The sequence below is a fragment of the Scyliorhinus torazame genome, chromosome 12 (assembly GCF_047496885.1).
Source record: "Scyliorhinus torazame isolate Kashiwa2021f chromosome 12, sScyTor2.1, whole genome shotgun sequence".
Classification (NCBI taxonomy): Eukaryota; Metazoa; Chordata; class Chondrichthyes; order Carcharhiniformes; family Scyliorhinidae; genus Scyliorhinus; species Scyliorhinus torazame.
Genome location: NC_092718.1, coordinates 4,894,833 through 4,909,799, shown reverse-complemented (window position 1 = coordinate 4,909,799; position 14,967 = coordinate 4,894,833).

The following is a 14,967-nucleotide window of genomic DNA, read 5'->3' as shown; positions in this document are numbered from 1 at the left end:
CAATACTGACCCTCTGACAGTGCGAAACTCCCTCAGTACTGACCCTCTGACAGTGCGGCGCTCCCTCAGTACTGGCCCTCTGACAGTGCGGCACTCCCTCAGTACTGACACTCTGACAGTGCAGCACTCCCTCAGTACTGACCCTCTGACAATGCGGCACTCCCTCAGAACTGACCCTCTGACAGTGCGGCGCTCCCTCAGTACTGACCCTCTGACAGTGCGGGACTCCCTCAGTACTGACCCTCTGACAGTGTGGCTCTCCCTCAGTACTGACCCTCTGACAGTGCAGCACTCCCTCAGTACTGACCCTCTGACAGTGCAGCACTCCCTCAGTACTGTCCCTCTGACAGTGCGGCACTCCGTAAGTACTGTCCCTCTGACAGTGCAGCACCCTCTCAGTACTGACCCTCTGACAGTGAATCACTCCCTCAGTACTGACCCTCTGACAGTGCGGCACTCCCTCAATAGTGACCCTCTGACAGTGCGGCACTCCCTCAGTACTGACCCTCTGACAGTGCAGCACTCCCTCAGTACTGACTCTCTGACAGTGCAGCACTCCCTCAGTACTGACCCTCTGACAGTGCAGCTCTCCCTCAGTACTGACCCTCTGACAATGCGGCACTCCCTCAGTACTGACCCTCTGACAGTGCAGCACTCCCTCAGTACTGACCCTCTGACAGTGCGACACTCCCTCAGTACTGACCCTCTGACAGTGCGGCGCTCCCTCAGTACTGACCCTATGACAGTGCGGCGCTCCCTCGGTACTGACCCTCTGACAGTGCAGCACTCCCTCAGTACTGACCCTCTGACAGTGCGGCACTCCGTCAGTACTGACCCTCTGACAGTGTGGCTCTCCCTCAGTACTGACCCTCTGACAGTGCAGTTCTCCCTCAGTACTGACCCTCTGACAGTGCGGCACTCCCTCAGTACTGACCCTCTGACAGTGCAGCACTCCCTCAGTACTGACCCTCTGACAGTGCGGCACTCCCTCAGTACTGACCCTCTGACAGTGCGGCGCTCCCTCAGTACTGACCCTCTGACAGTGTGGTAGTCCCTCAGTACTGACCCTCTGACAGTGCGGCACTCCCTCAGTACTGAGCCTCTGACAGTGCAGCGCTCCCTCAGCACTGACCCTCTGACAGTGCGGAACTCCCTCAGTACTGACCCTCTGACAGTGCGGCAGTCCCTCAGTACTGACCCTCTGACAGTGCGGCACTCCCTCAGTACTGACCCTCTGACAGTGCAGCACTCCCTCAGTACTGTCCCTCTGACAGTGCGGCACTCTCTCAGTACTGACCCTCTGACAGTGCAGCACTCCCTCAGTACTGACCCTCTGACAGTGCGGCACTCCCTCAGCACTGACCCTCTGACAGTGCAGCCCTCACTCAGTACTGACCCTCTGACAGTGCAGCACTCCCTCAGTACTGTCCGTCTGACAGTGCAGCACTCCCTCAGTACTGACCCTCTGACAGTGCAGCACTCCATCAGTACTGACCCTCTGACAGTGCAGCACTCCCTCAGTACTGACCCTCCGATAGTCCGGCACTCCCTCAGTACTGACCCTCTGACAGTGCAGCACTCCCTCAGTACTGACCCTCTGACAGTGCGGCACTCCCTCAGTACTGACCCTCTGACAGTGCAGCACTCCCTCAGTACTGACCCTCTGACAGTGCGGCGCTCCCTCAGTACTGACCCTCTGGCAGAGCGGGACTCCCTCAGTACTGACCCTCTGACAGTGCAGCACTCCCTCAGTACTGACCCTCTGACAGTGCAGCACTCCCTCAGTACTGATCCTCTGACAGTGCAGCACTCCCTCAGTACTGACCCTTTGACAGTGCGGCACTCCCTCAGTACTGACACTCTGACAGTGCAGTACTCCCTCAGTACTGACCCTCTGACAGGGTGGCACTCCCTCAGTACTGACCCTCTGACAGTGCGGCACTCCCTCAGCACTGATCCTCTGACAGTGCGGCACTCCCTCAGTACTGACCCTCTGACAGTGCGGCACTCCCTCAGTACTGATCATCTGACAGTGCGGCACTCCCTCAGTACTGACCATCTGACAGTGCAGCACACCCTCAGTACTGACCCTCTGACAGTGCGGCACTCCCTCAGTACTGACCCTCTGACAGGGTGGCACTCCCTCAGTACTGACCCTCTGACAGAGCGGCACTCCCTCAGTGCTGACCCTCTGACAGTGCAACGCTCCCTCAGTACTGACCCTCTGACAGAGCGGCACTCCCTCAGTACTGACCCTCTGACAGTGCAGTTCTCCCTCAGTACTGACCCTCTGACAGTGTGGCACTCCCTCAGTACTGACCCTCTGACAGTGCAGCACTCCCTCAGTACTGACCTTCTGACAGTGCAGTTCTCCCTCAGTACTGACCCTCTGAGAGTGCGGCACTCCCTCAGTACTGACCCTCTGACAGTGTGGCACTCCCTCAGTACTGACCATCTGACAGTGCAGTTCTCCCTCAGTACTGACCCTCTGACAGTGCGGCGCTCCCTCAGTACTGACCCTCTGGCAGTGCGGCACTCCCTCAGTACTGATCCTCTGACAGTGTGGCACTCCCTCAGTACTGACCCTCTGACAGTGCAGTTCTCCCTCAGTACTGACCCTCTGACAGTGCGGCGCTCCCTCAGTACTGATCCTCTGACAGTGCGGGACTCCCTCAGTACTGACCCTCTGACAGTGTGGCTCTCCCTCAGTACTGACCCTCTGACAGTGCAGCACTCCCTCAGTACTGATCCTCTGACAGTGCGGCACTCCCTCAGTACTGACCCTCTGACAGGGTGGCACTCCCTCAGTACTGACCCTCTGACAGTGCGGCACTCCCTCAGCACTGACCCTCTGACAGTGCGGCACTCCCTCAGCACTGACCCTCTGACAGTGTGGCACTCCCTCAGTACTGACCATCTGACAGTGCAGTTCTCCCTCAGTACTGACCCTCTGACAGTGCGGCGCTCCCTCAGTACTGACCCTCTGGCAGTGCGGCACTCCCTCAGTACTGATCCTCTGACAGTGTGGCACTCCCTCAGTACTGACCCTCTGACAGTGCAGTTCTCCCTCAGTACTGACCCTCTGACAGTGCGGCGCTCCCTCAGTACTGATCCTCTGACAGTGCGGGACTCCCTCAGTACTGACCCTCTGACAGTGTGGCTCTCCCTCAGTACTGACCCTCTGACAGTGCAGCACTCCCTCAGTACTGACCCTTTGACAGTGCGGCACTCCCTCAGTACTGACCCTCTGACAGGGTGGCACTCCCTCAGTACTGACCCTCTGACAGTGCGGCACTCCCTCAGCACTGACCCTCTGACAGTGCGGCACTCCCTCAGTACTGACCCTCTGACAGTGCGGCACTCCCTCAGTACTGATCATCTGACAGTGCGGCACTCCCTCAGTACTGACCATCTGACAGTGCAGCACACCCTCAGTACTGACCCTCTGACAGTGCGGCACTCCCTCAGTACTGACCCTCTGACAGTGCAGCACTCCCTCAATACTGACCCTCTGACAGTGCGAAACTCCCTCAGTACTGACCCTCTGACAGTGCGGCGCTCCCTCAGTACTGACCCTCTGACAGTGCGGCACTCCCTCAGTACTGACCCTCTGACAGTGCGGCACTCCCTCAGTACTGACCCTCTGACAGTGCGGCACTCCCTCAGTACTGACCCTCTGACAGTGCGGCACTCCCTCAGTACTGACCCTCTGACAGTGCGGCACTCCCTCAATACTGACCCTCTGACAGTGCGGCAATCCCTCAGCACTGACCCTTTGACAGTGCGGCACTCCCTCAGTACTGACCCCCTGACAGTGCAGCACTCCCTCAGTACTGACCCTCTGACAGTGCGGCACTCCCTCAGTAGTGACACTCTGACAGTGCAGCACTCCCTCAGTACTGACCCTCTGACAGGGTGGCACTCCCTCAGTACTGAGCCTCTGACAGAGCGGCACTCCCTCAGTACTGACCCTCTGACAGTGCAGTTCTCCCTCAGTACTGACCCTCTGACAGTGCGGCACTCCCTCTGTACTGACCCCCTGACAGTGCAGCACTCCCTCAGTACTGACCTTCTGACAGTGCAGTTCTCCCTCAGTACTGACCCTCTGACAGTGCGGCACTCCCTCAGTACTGACCCTCTGACAGGGTGGCACTCCCTCAGTACTGACCCTCTGACAGTGCAGCACTCCCTCAGTACAGATCCTCTGACAGCGCAGCACTCCCTCAGTACTGACCCTTTGACAGTGCGGCACTCCCTCAGTACTGACCCTCTGACAGGGTGGCACTCCCTCAGTACTGACCCTCTGACAGTGCGACGCTCCCTCAGTACTGACCCTCTGTCAGCGCGGCACTCCCTCAGTACTGACCCTCTGACAGTGCAGTTCTCCCTCAGTACTGACCCTCTGACAGTGTGGCACTCCCTCAGTACTGACCCTCTGACAGTGCAGCACTCCCTCAGTACTGACCTTCTGACAGTTCAGTTCTCCCTCAGTACTGACCCTCTGAGAGTGCGGCACTCCCTCAGTACTGACCCTCTGACAGTGTGGCACTCCCTCAGTACTGACCATCTGACAGTGCAGTTCTCCCTCAGTACTGACCCTCTGACAGTGCGCGCTACCTCAGTACTGACCCTCTGGCAGTGCGGCACTCCCTCAGTACTGACCCTCTGACAGTGTGGCACTCCCTCAGTACTGACCCTCTGACAGTGCAGTTCTCCCTCAGTACTGACCCTCTGACAGTGCGGCGCTCCCTCAGTACTGATCCTCTGACAGTGCGGGACTCCCTCAGTACTGACCCTCTGACAGTGTGGCTCTCCCTCAGTACTGACCCTCTGACAGTGCAGCACTCCCTCAGTACTGACCCTCTGACAGTGCAGCAGTCCCTCAGTACTGTCCCTCTGACAGTGCGGCACTCCCTAAGTACTGTCCCTCTGACAGTGCAGCACCCTCTCAGTACTGACCCTCTGACAGTGAATCACTCCCTCAGTACTGACCCTCTGACAGTGCGGCACTCCCTCAGTACTGACCCTCTGACAGTGCAGCACTCCCTCAGTACTGACCCTCTGACAGTGCAGCACTCCCTCAGTACTGACCCTCTGACAGTGCAGCTCTCCCTCAGTACTGACCCTCTGACAATGCGGCACTCCCTCAGTACTGACCCTCTGACAGTGCAGCACTCCCTCAGTACTGACCCTCTGACAGTACGACACTCCCTCAGTACTGACCCTCTGACAGTGCGGCACTCCCTCAGTACTGATCATCTGACAGTGCGGCACTCCCTCAGTACTGACCATCTGACAGTGCAGCACACCCTCAGTACTGACCCTCTGACAGTGCGGCACTCCCTCAGTACTGACCCTCTGACAGTGTAGCACTCCCTCAATACTGACCCTCTGACAGTGCGAAACTCCCTCAGTACTGACCCTCTGACAGTGCGGCGCTCCCTCAGTACTGACCCTCTGACAGTGCGGCACTCCCTCAGTACTGACCCTCTGACAGTGCGGCACTCCCTCAGTACTGACCCTCTGACAGTGCGGCACTCCCTCAGTACTGACCCTCTGACAGTGCGGCACTCCCTCAGTACTGACCCTCTGACAGTGCGGCACTCCCTCAGTACTGACCCTCTGACAGTGCGGCAATCCCTCAGCACTGACCCTTTGACAGTGCGGCACTCCCTCAGTACTGACCCTCTGACAGTGCAGCACTCCCTCAGTACTGACCCTCTGACAGTGCAGCAGTCCCTCAGTACTGTCCCTCTGACAGTGCGGCACTCCCTCAGTAGTGACACTCTGACAGTGCAGCACTCCCTCAGTACTGACCCTCTGACAGGGTGGCACTCCCTAAGCACTGACCCTCTGACAGTGCGGCGCTCCCTCAGTACTGACCCTCTGACAGTGCAGTTCTCCCTCAGTACTGACCCTCTGACAGTGCGGCACTCCCTCTGTACTGACCCTCTGACAGTGCAGCACTCCCTCAGTACTGACCTTCTGACAGTGCAGATCTCCCTCAGTACTGACCCTCTGACAGTGCGGCGCTCCCTCAGTACTGACCCTCTGACAGTGCAGCACTCCCTCAGTACTGACCCTCTGACAGTGCGGCGCTCCCTCAGTACTGACCCTCTGACAGTGCAGCACTCCCTCAGTACTGACCCTCTGACAGTGCAGCACTCCCTCAGTACAGATCCTCTGACAGCGCAGCACTCCCTCAGTACTGACCCTTTGACAGTGCGGCACTCCCTCAGTACTGACCCTCTGACAGGGTGGCACTCCCTCAGTACTGACCCTCTGACAGTGCGACGCTCCCTCAGTACTGACCCTCTGACAGAGCGGCACTCCCTCAGTACTGACCCTCTGACAGTGCAGTTCTCCCTCAGTACTGACCCTCTGACAGTGTGGCACTCCCTCAGTACTGACCCTCTGACAGTGCAGCACTCCCTCAGTACTGACCTTCTGACAGTGCAGTTCTCCCTCAGTACTGACCCTCTGAGAGTGCGGCACTCCCTCAGTACTGTCCCTCTGACAGTGTGGCACTCCCTCAGTACTGACCATCTGACAGTGCAGTTCTCCCTCAGTACTGACCCTCTGACAGTGCGGCGCTCCCTCAGTACTGACCCTCTGACAGTGCGGCACTCCCTCAGTACTGACCCTCTGACAGTGTGGCACTCCCTCAGTACTGACCCTCTGACAGTGCAGTTCTCCCTCAGTACTGACCCTCTGACAGTGCGGCGCTCCCTCAGTACTGATCCTCTGACAGTGCGGGACTCCCTCAGTACTGACCCTCTGACAGTGTGGCTCTCCCTCAGTACTGACCCTCTGACAGTGCAGCACTCCCTCAGTACTGACCCTCTGACAGTGCAGCAGTCCCTCAGTACTGTCCCTCTGACAGTGCGGCACTCCCTAAGTACTGTCCCTCTGACAGAGCAGCACCCTCTCAGTACTGACCCTCTGACAGTGAATCACTCCCTCAGTACTGACCCTCTGACAGTGCGGCACTCCCTCAGTACTGACCCACTGACAGTGCAGCACTCCCTCAGTACTGAACCTCTGACAGTGCAGCACTCCCTCAGTACTGACCCTCTGACAGTGCAGCTCTCCCTCAGTACTGACCCTCTGACAATGCGGCACTCCCTCAGTACTGACCCTCTGACAGTGCAGCACTCCCTCAGTACTGACCCTCTGACAGTGCGGCGCTCCCTCGGTACTGACCCTCTGACAGTGCAGCACTCCCTCAGTACTGACCCTCTGACAGTGCGGCACTCCCTCAGTACTGACCCTCTGATAGTGTGGCTCTCCCTCAGTACTGACCCTCTGACCGTGCAGTTCTCCCTCAGTACTGACCCTCTGACAGTGCGGCACTCCCTCAGTACTGAGCCTCTGACAGTGCAGCGCTCCCTCAGTACTGACCCTCTGACAGTGCGGCACTCCCTCAGTACTGACCCTCTGACAGTGCGGCAGTCCCTCAGTACTGACCCTCTGACAGCGCGGCACTCCCTCAGCACTGACCCTCTGACAGTGCAGCACTCCCTCAGTACTGTCCCTCTGACAGTGCGGCACTCCCTCAGTACTGACCCTCTGACAGTGCAGCACTCCCTCAGTACTGACCCTCTGACAGTACGACACTCCCTCAGTACTGACCCTCTGACAGTGCGGCGCTCCCTCAGTACTGACCCTCTGACAGTGCGGCGCTCCCTCGGTACTGACCCTCTGACAGTGCAGCACTCCCTCAGTACTGACCCTCTGACAGTGCGGCACTCCCTCAGTACTGACCCTCTGACAGTGTGGCTCTCCCTCAGTACTGACCCTCTGACCGTGCAGTTCTCCCTCAGTACTGACCCTCTGACAGTGCGGCACTCCCTCAGTACTGAGCCTCTGACAGTGCAGCGCTCCCTCAGTACTGACCCTCTGACAGTGCGGCACTCCCTCAGTACTGACCCTCTGACAGTGCGGCAGTCCCTCAGTACTGACCCTCTGACAGCGCGGCACTCCCTCAGCACTGACCCTCTGACAGTGCAGCACTCCCTCAGTACTGTCCCTCTGACAGTGCGGCACTCCCTCAGTACTGACCCTCTGACAGTGCAGCACTCCCTCAGTACTGACCCTCTGACAGTACGACACTCCCTCAGTACTGACCCTCTGACAGTGCGGCACTCCCTCAGTACTGATCATCTGACAGTGCGGCACTCCCTCAGTACTGACCATCTGACAGTGCAGCACACCCTCAGTACTGACCCTCTGACAGTGCGGCACTCCCTCAGTACTGACCCTCTGACAGTGTAGCACTCCCTCAATACTGACCCTCTGACAGTGCGAAACTCCCTCAGTACTGACCCTCTGACAGTGCGGCGCTCCCTCAGTACTGACCATCTGACAGTGCAGTTCTCCCTCAGTACTGACCCTCTGACAGTGCGGCGCTCCCTCAGTACTGACCCTCTGGCAGTGCGGCACTCCCTCAGTACTGACCCTCTGACAGTGTGGCACTCCCTCAGTACTGACCCTCTGACAGTGCAGTTCTCCCTCAGTACTGACCCTCTGACAGTGCGGCGCTCCCTCAGTACTGATCCTCTGACAGTGCGGGACTCCCTCAGTACTGACCCTCTGACAGTGTGGCTCTCCCTCAGTACTGACCCTCTGACAGTGCAGCACTCCCTCAGTACTGACCCTCTGACAGTGCAGCAGTCCCTCAGTACTGTCCCTCTGACAGTGCGGCACTCCCTAAGTACTGTCCCTCTGACAGTGCAGCACCCTCTCAGTACTGACCCTCTGACAGTGAATCACTCCCTCAGTACTGACCCTCTGACAGTGCGGCACTCCCTCAGTACTGACCCTCTGACAGTGCAGCACTCCCTCAGTACTGACCCTCTGACAGTGCAGCACTCCCTCAGTACTGACCCTCTGACAGTGCAGCTCTCCCTTAGTACTGACCCTCTGACAATGCGGCACTCCCTCAGTACTGACCCTCTGACAGTGCAGCACTCCCTCAGTACTGACCCTCTGACAGTACGACACTCCCTCAGTACTGACCCTCTGACAGTGCGGCACTCCCTCAGTACTGATCATCTGACAGTGCGGCACTCCCTCAGTACTGACCATCTGACAGTGCAGCACACCCTCAGTACTGACCCTCTGACAGTGCGGCACTCCCTCAGTACTGACCCTCTGACAGTGTAGCACTCCCTCAATACAGACCCTCTGACAGTGCGAAACTCCCTCAGTACTGACCCTCTGACAGTGCGGCGCTCCCTCAGTACTGACCCTCTGACAGTGCGGCACTCCCTCAGTACTGACCCTCTGACAGTGCGGCACTCCCTCAGTACTGACCCTCTGACAGTGCGGCACTCCCTCAGTACTGACCCTCTGACAGTGCGGCACTCCCTCAGTACTGACCCTCTGACAGTGCGGCACTCCCTCAGTTCTGACCCTCTGACAGTGCGGCAATCCCTCAGCACTGACCCTTTGACAGTGCGGCACTCCCTCAGTACTGACCCTCTGACAGTGCAGCACTCCCTCAGTACTGACCCTCTGACAGTGCAGCAGTCCCTCAGTACTGTCCCTCTGACAGTGCGGCACTCCCTCAGTAGTGACACTCTGACAGTGCAGCACTCCCTCAGTACTGACCCTCTGACAGGGTGGCACTCCCTCAGCACTGACCCTCTGACAGTGCGGCGCTCCCTCAGTACTGACCCTCTGACAGTGCAGTTCTCCCTCAGTACTGACCCTCTGACAGTGCGGCACTCCCTCTGTACTGACCCTCTGACAGTGCAGCACTCCCTCAGTACTGACCTTCTGACAGTGCAGTTCTCCCTCAGTACTGACCCTCTGACAGTGCGGCGCTCCCTCAGTACTGACCCTCTGACAGTGCAGCACTCCCTCAGTACTGACCCTCTGACAGTGCGGCGCTCCCTCAGTACTGACCCTCTGACAGTGTAGCACTCCCTCAGTACTGACCCTCTGACAGTGCAGCACTCCCTCAGTACAGATCCTCTGACAGCGCAGCACTCCCTCAGTACTGACCCTTTGACAGTGCGGCACTCCCTCAGTACTGACCCTCTGACAGGGTGGCACTCCCTCAGTACTGACCCTCTGACAGTGCGACGCTCCCTCAGTACTGAACCTCTGACAGAGCGGCACTCCCTCAGTACTGACCCTCTGACAGTGCAGTTCTCCCTCAGTACTGACCCTCTGACAGTGTGGCACTCCCTCAGTACTGACCCTCTGACAGTGCAGCACTCCCTCAGTACTGACCTTCTGACAGTGCAGTTCTCCCTCAGTACTGACCCTCTGAGAGTGCGGCACTCCCTCAGTACTGTCCCTCTGACAGTGTGGCACTCCCTCAGTACTGACCATCTGACAGTGCAGTTCTCCCTCAGTACTGACCCTCTGACAGTGCGGCGCTCCCTCAGTACTGACCCTCTGACAGTGCGGCACTCCCTCAGTACTGACCCTCTGACAGTGTGGCACTCCCTCAGTACTGACCCTCTGACAGTGCAGTTCTCCCTCAGTACTGACCCTCTGACAGTGCGGCGCTCCCTCAGTACTGATCCTCTGACAGTGCGGGACTCCCTCAGTACTGACCCTCTGACAGTGTGGCTCTCCCTCAGTACTGACCCTCTGACAGTGCAGCACTCCCTCAGTACTGACCCTCTGACAGTGCAGCAGTCCCTCAGTACTGTCCCTCTGACAGTGCGGCACTCCCTAAGTACTGTCCCTCTGACAGAGCAGCACCCTCTCAGTACTGACCCTCTGACAGTGAATCACTCCCTCAGTACTGACCCTCTGACAGTGCGGCACTCCCTCAGTACTGACCCACTGACAGTGCAGCACTCCCTCAGTACTGAACCTCTGACAGTGCAGCACTCCCTCAGTACTGACCCTCTGACAGTGCAGCTCTCCCTCAGTACTGACCCTCTGACAATGCGGCACTCCCTCAGTACTGACCCTCTGACAGTGCAGCACTCCCTCAGTACTGACCCTCTGACAGTACGACACTCCCTCAGTACTGACCCTCTGACAGTGCGGCGCTCCCTCAGTACTGACCCTCTGACAGTGCGGCGCTCCCTCGGTACTGACCCTCTGACAGTGCAGCACTCCCTCAGTACTGACCCTCTGACAGTGCGGCACTCCCTCAGTACTGACCCTCTGACAGTGTGGCTCTCCCTCAGTACTGACCCTCTGACCGTGCAGTTCTCCCTCAGTACTGACCCTCTGACAGTGCGGCACTCCCTCAGTACTGAGCCTCTGACAGTGCAGCGCTCCCTCAGTACTGACCCTCTGACAGTGCGGCACTCCCTCAGTACTGACCCTCTGACAGTGCGGCAGTCCCTCAGTACTGACCCTCTGACAGCGCGGCACTCCCTCAGCACTGACCCTCTGACAGTGCAGCACTCCCTCAGTACTGTCCCTCTGACAGTGCGGCACTCCCTCAGTACTGACCCTCTGACAGTGCAGCACTCCCTCAGTACTGACCCTCTGACAGTACGACACTCCCTCAGTACTGACCCTCTGACAGTGCGGCACTCCCTCAGTACTGATCATCTGACAGTGCGGCACTCCCTCAGTACTGACCATCTGACAGTGCAGCACACCTTCAGTACTGACCCTCTGACAGTGCGGCACTCCCTCAGTACTGACCCTCTGACAGTGTAGCACTCCCTCAATACTGACCCTCTGACAGTGCGAAACTCCCTCAGTACTGACCCTCTGACAGTGCGGCGCTCCCTCAGTACTGACCCTCTGACAGTGCGGCACTCCCTCAGTACTGACCCTCTGACAGTGCGGCACTCCCTCAGTACTGACCCTCTGACAGTGCGGCACTCCCTCAGTACTGACCCTCTGACAGTGCGGCACTCCCTCAGTACTGACCCTCTGACAGTGCGGCACTCCCTCAGTACTGACCCTCTGACAGTGCGGCAATCCCTCAGCACTGACCCTTTGACAGTGCGGCACTCCCTCAGTACTGACCCTCTGACAGTGCAGCACTCCCTCAGTACTGACCCTCTGACAGTGCAGCAGTCCCTCAGTACTGTCCCTCTGACAGTGCGGCACTCCCTCAGTAGTGACACTCAGACAGTGCAGCACTCCCTCAGTACTGACCCTCTGACAGGGTGGCACTCCCTCAGCACTGACCCTCTGACAGTGCGGCGCTCCCTCAGTACTGACCCTCTGACAGTGCAGTTCTCCCTCAGTACTGACCCTCTGACAGTGCGGCACTCCCTCTGTACTGACCCTCTGACAGTGCAGCACTCCCTCAGTACTGACCTTCTGACAGTGCAGTTCTCCCTCAGTACTGACCCTCTGACAGTGCGGCGCTCCCTCAGTACTGACCCTCTGACCCTCTGACAGTGCAGCACTCCCTCAGTACTGACCCTCTGACAGTGCGGCGCTCCCTCAGTACTGACCCTCTGACAGTGCAGCACTCCCTCAGTACTGACCCTCTGACAGTGCAGCACTCCCTCAGTACAGATCCTCTGACAGCGCAGCACTCCCTCAGTACTGACCCTTTGACAGTGCGGCACTCCCTCAGTACTGACCCTCTGACAGGGTAGCACTCCCTCAGTACTGACCCTCTGACAGTGCGACGCTCCCTCAGTACTGACCCTCTGACAGAGCGGCACTCCCTCAGTACTGACCCTCTGACAGTGCAGTTCTCCCTCAGTACTGACCCTCTGACAGTGTGGCACTCCCTCAGTACTGACCCTCTGACAGTGCAGCACTCCCTCAGTACTGACCTTCTGACAGTGCAGTTCTCCCTCAGTACTGACCCTCTGAGAGTGCGGCACTCCCTCAGTTCTGTCCCTCTGACAGTGTGGCACTCCCTCAGTACTGACCATCTGACAGTGCAGTTCTCCCTCAGTACTGACCCTCTGACAGTGCGGCGCTCCCTCAGTACTGACACTCTGACAGTGCGGCACTCCCTCAGTACTGTCCCTCTGACAGTGTGGCACTCCCTCAGTACTGACCCTCTGACAGTGCAGTTCTCCCTCAGTACTGACCCTCTGACAGTGCGGCGCTCCCTCAGTACTGATCCTCTGACAGTGCGGGACTCCCTCAGTACTGACCCTCTGACAGTGTGGCACTCCCTCAGTACTGACCCTCTGACAGTGCAGCACTCCCTCAGTACTGACCTTCTGACAGTGCAGTTCTCCCTCAGTACTGACCCTCTGAGAGTGCGGCACTCCCTCAGTTCTGTCCCTCTGACAGTGTGGCACTCCCTCAGTACTGACCATCTGACAGTGCAGTTCTCCCTCAGTACTGACCCTCTGACAGTGCGGCGCTCCCTCAGTACTGACACTCTGACAGTGCGGCACTCCCTCAGTACTGTCCCTCTGACAGTGTGGCACTCCCTCAGTACTGACCCTCTGACAGTGCAGTTCTCCCTCAGTACTGACCCTCTGACAGTGCGGCGCTCCCTCAGTACTGATCCTCTGACAGTGCGGGACTCCCTCAGTACTGACCCTCTGACAGTGTGGCTCTCCCTCAGTACTGACCCTCTGACAGTGCTGCACTCCCTCAGTACTGACCCTCTGACAGTGCAGCAGTCCCTCAGTACTGTCCCTCTGACAGTGCGGCACTCCCTAAGTACTGTCCCTCTGACAGAGCAGCACCCTCTCAGTACTGACCCTCTGACAGTGAATCACTCCCTCAGTACTGACCCTCTGACAGTGCGGCACTCCCTCAGTACTGACCCACTGACAGTGCAGCACTCCCTCAGTACTGAACCTCTGACAGTGCAGCACTCCCTCAGTACTGACCCTCTGACAGTGCAGCTCTCCCTCAGTACTGACCCTCTGACAATGCGGCACTCCCTCAGTACTGACCCTCTGACAGTGCAGCACTCCCTCAGTACTGACCCTCTGACAGTACGACACTCCCTCAGTTCTGACCCTCTGACAGTGCGGCGCTCCCTCAGTACTGACCCTCTGACAGTGCGGCGCTCCCTCGGTACTGACCCTCTGACAGTGCAGCACTCCCTCAGTACTGTCCCTCTGACAGTGCAGCACTCTCTCAGTACTGACCCTCTGACAGTGCAGCACTCCCTCAGTACTGACCCTCTGACAGTGCGGCACTCCCTCAGCACTGACCCTCTGACAGTGCAGCACTCCCTCAGTACTGACCCTCTGACAGTGCAACACTCCCTCAGTACTGTCCGTCTGACAGTGCAGCACTCCCTCAGTACTGACCCTCTGACAGTGCAGCACTCCCTCAGTACTGACCCTCTGACAGTGCAGCACTCTCTCAGTATTGACCCTCTGACAGTGCAGTACTCCCTCAGTACTGTCCCTCTGACAGTGCGGCACTCTCTCAGTACTGACCCTCTGACAGTGCGGCACTCCCTCAGTACTGTCCCTCTGACAGTGCGGCACTCTCTCAGTACTGAGTCTCTGACAGTGCAGCACTCCCTCAGTACTGACCCTCTGACAGTGCAGCACTCCCTCAGTACTGACCCTCTGACAGTGCAGCACTCTCTCAGTATTGACCCTCTGACAGTGCAGTACTCCCTCAGTACTGTCCCTCTGACAGTGCGGCACTCTCTCAGTACTGAGTCTCTGACAGTGCAGCACTCCCTCAGTACTGACCCTCTGACAGTGCAGCACTCCCTCAGTACTGACCCTCTGACAGTGCAGCACTCTCTCAGTATTGACCCTCTGACAGTGCAGTACTCCCTCAGTACTGACCCTTTGACATCCCAGCCGCACACACATTACACTCCCCGCACACACTCATCCCAGTCGCACACACATTACACTCCCCACACACACTCATCCCAGCCGCACACACACATTACACTCCCCACACACATATCCCAGCCGCACACACACATTACACTCCCCGCACACACTCATCCCAGCCAACACACACATTACACTCCCCACACACACTCACCCCAGCCGCACACACACATTACACTCCCCACACACACTCACCCAGCCGCAAACACACACATTACACTCCCCACACACACTCATCCCAGCC